This window comes from Triturus cristatus, chromosome 8, assembly GCF_964204655.1.
Source record: "Triturus cristatus chromosome 8, aTriCri1.1, whole genome shotgun sequence".
NCBI lineage: Eukaryota > Metazoa > Chordata > Amphibia > Caudata > Salamandridae > Triturus > Triturus cristatus.
In genome coordinates this window covers 386,254,733-386,267,022 of record NC_140591.1, presented here as the reverse complement: position 1 = coordinate 386,267,022, position 12,290 = coordinate 386,254,733, and the positions used below count along the sequence as shown (strand labels likewise).

General features: G+C 43.4%; 1 protein-coding gene across 2 annotated transcripts in view; it reads left to right on the top strand.

Moving 5' to 3' along the window:
• Nucleotides 1-12,290, top strand: part of TRPC4 (transient receptor potential cation channel subfamily C member 4) — a 1,369,656-nt gene that overhangs the window by 1,225,252 nt on the left and 132,114 nt on the right. The gene's annotated exons all lie outside the window — the stretch shown is intronic.

Here is a 12,290-nt window from a genome sequence, read left to right as displayed (position 1 = left end):
AATGCGTCTAAAACTTCACAACATGAAAGGTTAAAACAGTTATCTGTCAGCAAATACACAATGTTACCAAATGCTTCTCTCACAGTGGTTCCCAAATGCACACAGACTCATTGTGTGATTCTAGACAAACAACACTATCCCTTGCACTATACCAAAACACATTTCTTCATCTAGAAGTAGTACTATATTTTAGTATAGAAACATAACATAACTCATTTCACAAATTCATAAACAATGACTGGTTTCTAATTCTACGAAAATATAAAAACAGCACAGTTATCTGTCTGCAAACACATGAAAAACACAAATGCTTATCACAGAATGGTTTCTACATGCACACACACTGTCAATAAGATTGTAGAGAAAAAAGTACTCCCTACACTTTAGCAGGAGAAATACATTAGTCTGATTAAAATCAAAATAGTCTACATACATCCCCTCACAATTAAATAACTCATCTTTCAAGTTCTTTTGTAGATTAAGAAGTATATCAGTCACTCACCATATTTTCTTTTACAGAATCTCTACACTGTGCACCTCTCAGCAAAAACAAAGAATGGAAAAGATTCCCTTTCATTTTCCACGCATATACATGTAAACATCAAATCACAATCCTTCACACATAAACTCAAAAGCAAACACACATTTTTATTGGTTAAACATTTCAACCCTTTCCAACTGAAAGACATTTCAACCCTTCCCCCAATCTGCCTTCTGCCTGTTACCATAGAAACAGGTCATGGAACACTGCACTAAGCACACAGGTCATACGTTCAGCACACAATGTTCCTACACAAGAGAGGAAGTGTGCTTCACTTTTCAACATATCAGCTAATCATATATAATGTTCCTTACAATCTGTTTTTGTTAACCAATAAGAATCATACCTTTAAAAAACAGAAATATACACCCTACCTTTCAGTGTACAAAGTAGTCATACAACCAATGATTTCTTGTCTTTTTTAAAAATAAATCCGTGGATCCGCGTACCCAACGCGATAGGATGCGCGCACTTAAAAAAGGGGGCCCAGGGGCTCCTTCTGGGACCCCCTAAGCACCTCTAGAGGGTCAGAGTATTTCCACTCTGCCCCCTTTATATGTTTTACACACTTATTCCCCTTGCATCTTCAGCCTCGCTTCTACCGAGGCAGAAAATGGCCGCCAACAGTTCCTGGTTTCGAATGTAGAGAGACACTCGACAGCCAATTAGCATTAAGCGCGCGATCAGGAGGGTGCGCGCTCGGTTCGGGGAGGGTGCGCGTACGGTGCGTGTACGGTCCGCGGATCCTATGCGGCCATAGATATTTATGTACTTTTAACTCTAATTTTCTCAGGAACTACTGAACGGATTCACACCATTTATGCAAAAGGCACGAGTCTGAACTGAGGACTACCTCTTTGCCAAATTTGGTGTCATTCCGTTCAGCGGTTCGGGCTGTAGCTGCGACAACAGATCCTATGGGAAATTGCATGGGGAAAACGCGTTTTGGGACCCCCCTTTTTTCTCGGCCCCCGCTTGACGAATCACCACAAAACTTTTAGGGTAGGAGCGGAGTGGAGCTGGCCAAAAGTTTGGAAATTTTCGCGAGGATTCGTCAACCGGCGCCAGACTTATTGGGAATAGAATGTTGCGGATTTCCTATGGAAAATAGGTCCTAACTATAACTACCTACTGGCGACCGCCAGTAGGTAATACTTATAAAAATATTAATTTTACATTATATTCATTATATATATCATATATATTATACGTATCATTATATATATATATATATATATATCTATATATATCTATATCTATATCTATATATATATAGACAAATCACCCTGAGACTTTCAGGATAAGAGCGGACTGGAGTGCCTGGCGACCGCCAGTAGTTAATATATATATATATATGTGATCAAGATCCCTAGAGGATCGAAACGCGTCAGGCGAGTGCGAGTGTGCAAGGGAAAAGAACAATAAATTGAACTTGCACATATTTGTGGTCCGTCCTCCGTTATTGTTCGATGCTGGAAGCCTTGCAGTGATTGGAGTGCAACGTACATATATATATATATATATATATACACATTTTTTCTCTATTTTATATTTTGTATATATATTTTATTTTTGATATTTTCATGGTTTAACTGTGCATGTATGTTTTATATATGTCTATATAAAAAACAGCGTGGCCAGGTTTAAATCGGGGAAGGTTGCACATCGCGCTTGGAGCCCACCGGAGGGCTGGAAAATGAAAATTAATGACAAAAGAAACTGTGTTTTGGCAAATGGACACGGACCATAATGGTGGGGAAGAATGTGCCAACAACTACCAGCATGCATCACTGGAGATTGCGTGTATCATGGGAAAAATAGTTGTGGCAGTGACGTGGTTTGCCATTTGTGACCCTATGAAGAAGAGGCTTGTAGCCTCGAAACGCGTCAGGGTTTGAAAAAACATGCGCGATATGCAGCTTTCCAAAATAAATGGTTTTGTTGAAACTCTACTGCCCCTGAGTAGCGTCCTTACCTGAAAAGGCACCTTTGGATATATAGTACGCAGCAGCCTCAGCCGCGGAGGATGCACCGCCTGCTTGGAATGTTGTGGCAGGTCTGCACGGTCACAATTCTATGGCCGTGAAAACAGTGTGGCCAGGTTTAAATTGGGGAAGGTTGCACATCGCGCTTGGAGCCCACCGGAGGGCTGAAAATTAAAATTAATGACAAAAGAAACTTTTTTTTGGCAAATGGACACAGACCCCAATATGGGGGAGAATGTGCCGACAACTACCAGCATGCATCACTGGAGATTGCGTGCATCATGGGAAAAATAGCTGTGGCAGTGACGTGGTTTGCCATTTGTGACCCTATGAAGAAGAGGCTTGTAGCCTCGAAATGCGTCAGGGTTTGAAAAAACATGCGCGATATGCAGCTTTCCAAAATAAATGTTTTTTTTAAAACTCTAGTGCCCCGGAGTAGCGTCCTTACCTAAAGAGGCACCTTTGGATATATAGTACACGGCGGCCTCAGCCGCGGAGGATGCACCGCCTGCATGGAATGTGGTGGCATGTCTGCACGGTCACAAATCTATGGCCGTGAAAACAGCGTGGCCAGGTTCAAATTGGGGAAGGTTGCACATCACGCTTGGAGCCCACTGGAGGGCGGAAAATGAAAATTAATGACAAAAGAAACTGTGTTTTGGCAAATGGACATGGACCCTAATGGTGGGAAAGAAGGTGCCGACAACTACCAGCATGCATCACTGGAGATTGCGTGCATCATGGGAAAAATAGTTGTGGCAGTGACGTGGTTTGCCATTTGTGACCCTATGAAGAAGAGGCTTGTAGCCTCAGAACGCGTCAGGGTTTGAAAAAACATGCACGATATGCAGCTTTCCAAAATAAATGGTTTTGTTAAAACTCTACTGCCCCGGAGTAGCGTCCTTACCTGAAGAGGCACCTTTGGAGATATAAATATATATATACAACATCCCTCTCCAATGGGAAAGGAAATGGGTCGCACTCCTGGGTCGGTTACATTTTCTTTTTTACTTTCGGTCAAACAGAATTCATTTTTACCGAAAAACAACAGAAACCAACGCATTTCCGTCTCGCCAAGACCTTGTACACGGTAACACCTGCTTTTGCATTTCAGCCATTATCTACATTTTGGTACATTGCCAACAACATCATCATTTCCTGTTTTGGGTTGGGTACCGTTATTATTGCTTCTTTACATATTACGGTTTCCTCCTCCAGTCGAGAAATTCATTATGAGTAACCCATACCACCGCCCCTTTCTTGGGTCATTGATCCATGTTTATCATGCTGCCATTGGTAATTAACTGCTGTAATTATAGTATGTTTGAATATTGAGTTTGGTGTTTTATGTATAATATTTGTGACAAAGTGAAAAGCTAAAAAAAGTGAATTAAAAAAATAATAAACTGGATTAAAAAATATATTTTTAATCCAGTTTATTATTTTTGTATTCACTTCTTTTAGGATGAGGAAAACGTAATATGTAAAGAAGCAATAATAATCGGGACCCAACCCACTGGAGGGTTTGATTGATATTCGCAATTTTAACAAATCAATATGATCCAGCATGAGAACCAATAACATACTGGGATGGGAAGTACACAAAAGGAGCTTGGTTTGTCTTTACACTGCATTCTCTAATGGATTATCAACACTTTCAGTACACTTTTTTTCACCTTATTTAGTTGTTTAATATTATATTTTTGAAACTACATCTCCCACAATGCCTAGGTTTGCAAAACAGGAAATTATGATGTTGTTGGCAATGTATCAAAATGTGGATATTGGCTGAAATGCAAAAGTGGGCGTTACTGTGAACAAGGTCTCTGCAAGACCGAAACACGTTGGTTTCTGTTGTTTTTCGCAAAAAATGAATTCTGTTTGACAGAAAGTAAAAAAGAAAATGTAACCTACCCAGAAGTGCCACCCTTTTCTTTTCCCATTGGAGAGGAGTGTTGTATGTATGACGGCTGGGCTCGGCCGTGGGGTCTCGCACCACCCAAGAGCACCAGAATAGTCACCTAAGGTGAGCCAAATGGAGTATGATATATATATATATATATATATTACCTACTGGCGGTCGCCAGTAGGTAGTTATAGTTAGGACCCTGTTTCCATAGGAAATCCGCAACATTCTATTTGGAATAACTTTGGCGCCGGTCGACGAATCCTCGCGAAATTTTCAAAATAGGTGGGGCGCTACGCTCCGCTCCTACCCTGAAAGTCTCGGGGGGATTCGTCAAGCAGGGGCCGAGAAAAAAGGGGGGTCCCAAAACGCGTTTTCCCCATGCATTTTTCCATAGGACCTTTAGACACAGCTACAGCCCGAACGGCTGAACAGAATTACTTGAAATTTGGCAGAGAGGTAGCCATAAGGTCAAGGAAGTGCCTTTTGCAGGTCTGGTGTAAATCTGTTCAGTATTTCCTGAGAAAATAGCATTTAAAAGCATATATATATGTGGGCGGAGCCTAACCACACATCTCATCCTGAGATCTGATTGGCTGTCAGCACTTCATCCAAGAAGTGTTGGCAGCCATCTTGGGACCAATATACATGATAGCACCTCATTAAAAAGCATTGCAGTTAATAGAAGGTTTTAAGACTTTAGTTACATTATAAATCATTTGTTGATGGTACCATACTCATTTTAGGAATTGTGGTATGTTCTAAGGTGATTTCACCATGTGAAAAAGCCTTCTGCTGGGATATCATGATTGAGAGAAAAATATTTTCTCATGCTTTTACCACAGAGGTTTGGAAGGTGATCTATAGGCTAAACTGAGAGCTTATTTTCTGTAAATTCACATTATCTTTCTCAGTCATGTGAGAATGAAGTCTGACATTCTCAGTAAAACATGTACATCCAACAAGGGCAGAGACTGTCAGTTGATTCCTTTGTGTTCTACTGCAGCTTCCCAGAGTGTTCCAAAGAACTACTAGAGCGCTAACAGTCCTACTTATGATAAACGTATGGCACACCTGAAGCCATCTTGCTTGGATTAAAGTGGTAACTCTTAAAACATTTAATTTAAAAAGGAACAAAATGAGGGGGTTCATTTTTCCATAAAAAGTATGATTAGTGCTGCAGAAAGAAAAATTAGGGCACATTTTGAGTGACTTCTCAAATCCTCTTCTATTTCATTAAAAAATTCTGACATTCAGACTGAAACATGCATTTTCAATACCAGCAGCAGTTTTCCCTGGTGAGCAGTAGCTTTACTACAGTGATATAATGAGCAAAAAGAGTGCTAACATTCAGAATTTATGGCAAATGTGTGACACATCTGAATGCCTTCTTGATGGAATCAAAGTAAAAAACTGAAAGTATTTCCTACTGAGGAGACTGCATTAAATGAGGAAATTAGGAAAATTCATAACAAATAAGTCTCCCAAGATGGCCACCAGAGACAAAAGAGCCCAAATGTAGCCCAAATATCACCCAGATGTAGCCCAAGTATAGCCCAATGACAGAATGTCCCAGAATGTTCTTAAAAACAACTAGAGCGCTTACTGTCTTCATTATGACAAAAGTATGGCACACCTGAAGCCATCTTGATTGGAATAAACTGGTAACACTTAAAACATTTAATTTAAAAAGGAACACAATGAGGAGGTTCATTTTGCCATAGAAATTATGATTAATGCTGAAGAAAGAAAACGAGGGCACATTTTGAGTGACTTCTCAAATCCTCTTCTATTTCATTAAAAAATTCTGACATGCAGACTGAAACATGCACTTTTAATACCAGGAGCAGACTTCCATGGTGCAGTAGTTTTACTACAGTGATCTAATGAGCAACTAGAGTGCTAACATTCAGAATTTATGGCAAATGTGTGACATATCTGAATACCTTCATGATGGAATCAAAGTAAAAAACTGAAAGCATTTCCTACTGAGGAGACTGCAGTACATGAGGAAATTAGGAAACTTCATAACAAATAAATCTCCCAAGATGGCCACCGGAGACAAAAGAGCCCAAATGTAGCCCAAAATCACCCAGATGTAGCCCAAATATAGCCCAATGACAGAAGTGTGCAAAACACTTATTATTTTGTGTTTTTGCAGTGTTATATAGTGCGCTCTTGTCAGGTATTGGAGTGCTTTACATGAGCATTGGTTACATCACACAAGAACAAATTCATTTTGGTTGTAGACATGGGGAGACTAAGTGATTTGACCAGAATCACAGAATGTCGAGCTGAAGCAGAAACTTCAACCTGGTTCCCCAGTTGCAAAGTCTGCAGTTCTGGAAGTAACACCACATCCTCTCCCCTAAGTGCAACATTTAATCAAGTGGTCAACTGGATAAAAAAACATAAAGATAACAAATAATTTAAAAGTGCTTTGTCGCTATTTGAAAACTCAGAAAATATGTCCTTATTTTAGTCTTTTAGATCACTAACCATAATTTTGATGCCAATAAGACCCTCTCATATATGTAATTTCTAAAGGAAATGCTCTAGGTATTACAGTTTTGATTACATCAAGATGATGTCAGGCGTTCCACACTTTTGTAATAAATATAGAATGTTAGCAATCTAGTTGTTCATTAGGATACTGTTGAGAGGCAGAGGCCAGGGGCACGGACTCTGAAAATAGAAGGCAGGTAGGAGGGTGCAAAGGCAACAATTTAACCACACTGAGCAGGCAGGAAGGGCCGTGGAAGCACAACAGACTATGGAGGGCAGTGGAAAGGGGAGCAGGGGCAACAAACCAACAATACAGGACTTGCAAGAGAGGCTGTTGGAGGGAAGATCTATTACGGGTCAAGGAAGCTAGGGGCGGTCCCCAGATCCCCGGGAGCCACCACAGAACTGAGCAGGAGAGTGAGTCAGGGACAAAAGGGGCACCTTAATTTGAGCCGGGGTGCCTAGGAACGCTTGCTCCAAAAATGAAGAAAACAGACATATGAGACATGGAATTGGAGGCAGAATACAATGGCAGTTTAATGAGAAGATGCAACTTCAAAGAAACCGCAGAATAGAGACATAAAGTACAAAATACAGAATCCAGATAATCATACAGCTGTCATAATATTCTCTGTATCTCAATTAATGTACTGACAGAGAGAGAGAGAAAACACATCTATAAATGCATCATGAGAAACAAGTTACACCAAGGAAAATGTTACCTAGGAACACTCACGTTTACTCTTAGAGCAAGCATTCCTGCAATTACAATACAAAATCTTTTAAATGCAAAAGTAAAGAGAACAATGGTTAAACATAACATGACATTTCATATAGGTAAAATAGAATAAGATACTTCAAGCAAAGCAGAGCAAGACATTTTAAGCAAAGGAAGACAAGAGCTCCCAGCTCTTGGGGAAAACCTGCACTGCCTGTTAACCTACATACAGACGGCGAGGTAGTCCGTCGATATCTGTGGGTGCTCCCTTTTTATATCATTTTGTGGGCTCCTTTGCACGCTACATCTACCTACGTATGCTACCCAAAAGCTTCGTCTGCAGATTTTACCAGACATTTCGTCATTTACCCACTTAATGCTGACAATGGACTGGGTGAAAAGGTCAGTCTCTCAGGCCAATCGCTTATCGTAAGTTCCATAGAGCAAGCAGAAAATAATGGGTATTGTACGGGAATTCAATATATTCATGTATAAAATCTCCTCAGTTCTCCTAACTTGACGCTCTGCGGTTGCCACTTCCTTAAAAGCGGGAAACCTGCCCAGGAAGCAAGTACCAGTCCAGGATGCAGCCTACTGTATGTCAACAGCTTCAGGGGGATGTTGAACTTTGATACCGAGCACGGAGCACTCGGGTAGGGTGGGGGCTACTAGTTTGGATCAGAAGGCCTCGCAGACCTGCCTTCAGACTGCTATACACTAAAATTGCAGAGCTATGGTCAATTTAACAAAGAGGCCTACATATTGAACAGAAGGGCCTACACAGGGGTTTTATGCAGGCTGAGTGGTAAGGATGTCTCAGGATAATTATATAGCAACACAGGACCCGCTGGTCAATTTAATACGGCCTACAAATGCAGCTGGCAGGGCAAGGACAAGGGTCTCATACTTCAGGTGTGGACAGAACGGGCCAGGGGCCCCCTGTGATACAAAATCTACCCTCCTTCAAGGCTGTGGCAATGTAATAGACCATTGTGGGCAGAAGGAAGAGGCAATGGTAGTACAACCATACATGCCAACAGACCCGATTCAGCCAGGAAACGTCCAATGTTTTTAAGCTCAAATGGGCTTTATTTGATCTGTCTCCTGTCTACAATATCCTCTTTTTCAATGTAACTCAAAGGGGAAAATCAATACCCCAGTTTTTTTTCAAAATCTCCCTCTTACCAAGTTCAAAATGTTCGCAAGTATGGTACATTGGATCATGGAAGGAAATGGGATAGGGACATGGACTTGGATAACAGAGGACAGGAGGGACATGGAGAGGTGCACCAAACTGACCCTGCAGGGCAGGCATCAGGGTTTGCAGCAGCACAATACACCACACAGGGCATGCAGGACGGGAGTGCAGCACAACAATCCATAGAAAGCAAGAGGGAGGGGACAGGACCATGCACATGGACAACAGAGAACAGAGGGGCAAGAGGCAATGGTAGCTAGCTGACCATAATGGACAGACAGGAGAGAAAGCTGCAGCATAACAGACCATAAAGGGCAGGAGGGACGGATCAGGGGCATTACAATGGAACAGACAAGCCAGGAGGGAGGGAGTAGGGCTGGGGGCAAGGGGGCAGGGCAGGAGCAGCAAGATAGCCATGGAGGTCAGGCAGGATGGGCACTAGAAGCAAGACACACCATGAAGAGCAACAGTGAGACTGTGATGGCATACACGCAGACCATGGAGGGAAGGTGGGAGGGGGTCAGGGGCAGCTAACTGACCACACAGGGAAGGTGGGAGGGGCCATGGCAGCACAGAAGACCATGCATGGCAAGTGGGAGGGTTAGTGGCAGCACAATGGCTATGATGGGCAAGAAGGAGGGTGGAGGGGCATGCACAAAGGACGATGGAGGATAGAAGGGAGGGTCAGGACCTATGCACAGACAAGAAAGTTCAGGGGAAGGGACCTCACAACAGACCACACGGGGCAGGCAGGAGGAGCAGTTGCAGCACAACAGACCAGGGAGGGCAGAAGGGTGTGGCAGTACAATGGACCATGTAGGACAGGAGGAAGAGGATAGGGGCATGGCATGTGGACAGGCAGGGTGGAGGTGGCAGGGACAGGTTACAGTCATCTGACAATGCTAGGCAGGTGGGAGGGGAGTGGCAGCTCAACAGAACACTCAGAGTAGATAGGAGTGGCAGGTCCATGGGACATGGTGGGCAAAAAGGATGGAGCAGGGGCATGCACAAAGACATCGGAGGGCAGGGGGAAGGAGAATAGGGGCAGCAAGCTAAGCACAGAGTTTAAGCAGGAGGTCAATGATGGGGCATAGAATTGGGCAATGGAGGGCAGGAGGAGTGGACTGGTACATCATACTAAATTGAGGGCAGTGGCAGCACATCAGACCATGCATGGCAGGAGGGAGGAGGCTAGTCCATGGATTCACACAACAGAGGATAGGGAGGAAGGGGATGGGGCAGCAAGCTAACTGTTCAGAGAAGGCGGGTATTAGGAACTTTATTGTTTTTAAAACATTGTGTCTGTGCGAACTACTTAAAATATGAACAAGTATGCAGCATAATCTCACTTTTATTCAGGAAGAAGAGGACGTTTGTGACTGTGACTCCGGGCTCACTTGGCAGAAACACCCCCTGACCCTCCACCCCCTATCGCAAAATGTAATGCCCGTGAAAAGGGTAGGTGAACACAGTGTTATATAGAACATAGTCCTGAGAGCACGATTGAAAATGAAAACTAGATGTAGTGTATGGTATAAACTATGCACCAAAAAGTGTGATATAAGATGAACCGGGCGTGAAATATAATATGCAATACATTGTGCGCAATGACAGATTCATTGGAGAGCGCGAGATAGCACAGGCACTAGCGCGTGCTATGCGATATGCGCCTTGGAGTGTAATATGCACAGGGCAGTGTTGTGTAACCTAACTAGTCTCTAAAGTTGTAATATAAAATATGTGCTGGGGAGTGTAACGTTGCATATGCACTGTGACAAAGATATGGATCCCAGATTGTAATATGTATGGCATAGCACTGTGCGTTATAACATAGGCATCGAGAAAGGCACGTTAGATGGGGCAATATAACCCGTGCGAAGACAAGTGTGGCATGACATATTCACGGGGTGGTGTTACAGTGCACATGGGCTAGAGAGTGTCATAGCATATGCACTAGCTAGTGGAATACAACACAGAGGTGTGTGGCACTCGGCAGGCAATGGTGGGTGTAACACAGCATTGGGCTCTGTCAGGAGCACGCTGTGACTCTCAAGTGATGTTCGTCCCCTTTCCAGAGAGTAAAATAAAAAGTATTACACATCCGGCAGTGGATGTGTGTTTTATTAACCGTGAGGGGGGTTTCTTGCATAGTTTTGGTCGAATTTTTGTCGAATCCCCTTTGAATGGCTTGGTGTGCATGTGTAATAATGTGCCCGTCAATAGCTACCCATGTTTGTATAAATAAACGACAAGGGTGTCTACCAGGATTAGGCACGGTAGGGCATCAGACATGTCAGAGCTTCACTAGTGGTGTAAATACATTCCACGTGGATTCATTGCATGCATAGTCGCCTTTTAATGAATATCACGCAAATCGTCATGGTGATAGGTACGTACGGTATGTCCAGCATGTCCTAGGTGTGTCTATAAATATATATTTTTTAAAAATAATAAAAAACAGTGGCCGGCCCTGGGGATTGGGGTCAAAAAAATATAATTAGGAGACTGGCCCTGGGGGATGGGGTCATCAGGGCCAATAAATTAGAATAAGAAGGGGAACCAAACAGCCCCCCTTCTTAAAAAACTAAAATAAATAAAAGACTGGCATCGTGCCGGAGGCCATGCCCCCTCCGTGCAGCACTCTGCAAACGCGCCCCCAACAGGCATCTCCAGTATGCGCCAGGGAGCTGCGCTGCAGCCAGGTGTTCTGAGGCCAAGCCCCTTTTTACACCTCTCTGCAACGCAGCTCTGTGGCGCTTACTGGAGGTACCTAGTGGTCTAGTTTGACCCTAGGGACCCTTAGGATTCAAGGGGACTTAATCTCTCAACTTAGAACAGCCACAGGGCGCGTTTACACAGTGGTGAAGGGAGGGGACGGGGCCTGAGGTGACGTGTGCAAACACGCACTATGGCACGTTTTAAATTGGGGATATAATTTCCCTTCAATACTGAGGGCCCCTGGGGGCTAACTAGCCCACCAAGTGCTTCTAGTAAGCGCCACTGAGCTGCATTGCAGAGAGGTGGTCCAGGCCGTGCCACTTTTTACACCTCTCTGCAACGCAGCTCTGTGGCACTTACTGGAGGTACCTAGTGGGCTAGTTGGACCCTAGGGACCCTCAGGATTCAAATGAACTTAATCTCCCAACTAAAAATGGACACAGGGCGTGTTTACACAGTGGTGAACGGAGGGGACGGGGCCTGAGTTAACGTGTGCAAAAACGCCCTGTGGCCTGTTTTAAGAGGTAGTTTTAATCCCCATGCCCTATTATATACTAGGGGCTTACAGAGGAGGTCATGCTAATCACAGGGGGACCCCAACGCATAATGTTCCCTAGTGTATGTAGGTGTTTTCACTGTATTCTAAGTGTCTTTTAACATAGCACTGGCTCTAGGACTGGTTAGTCAGACTCAGTTACCACCAGTATCCGTCTGAAAAA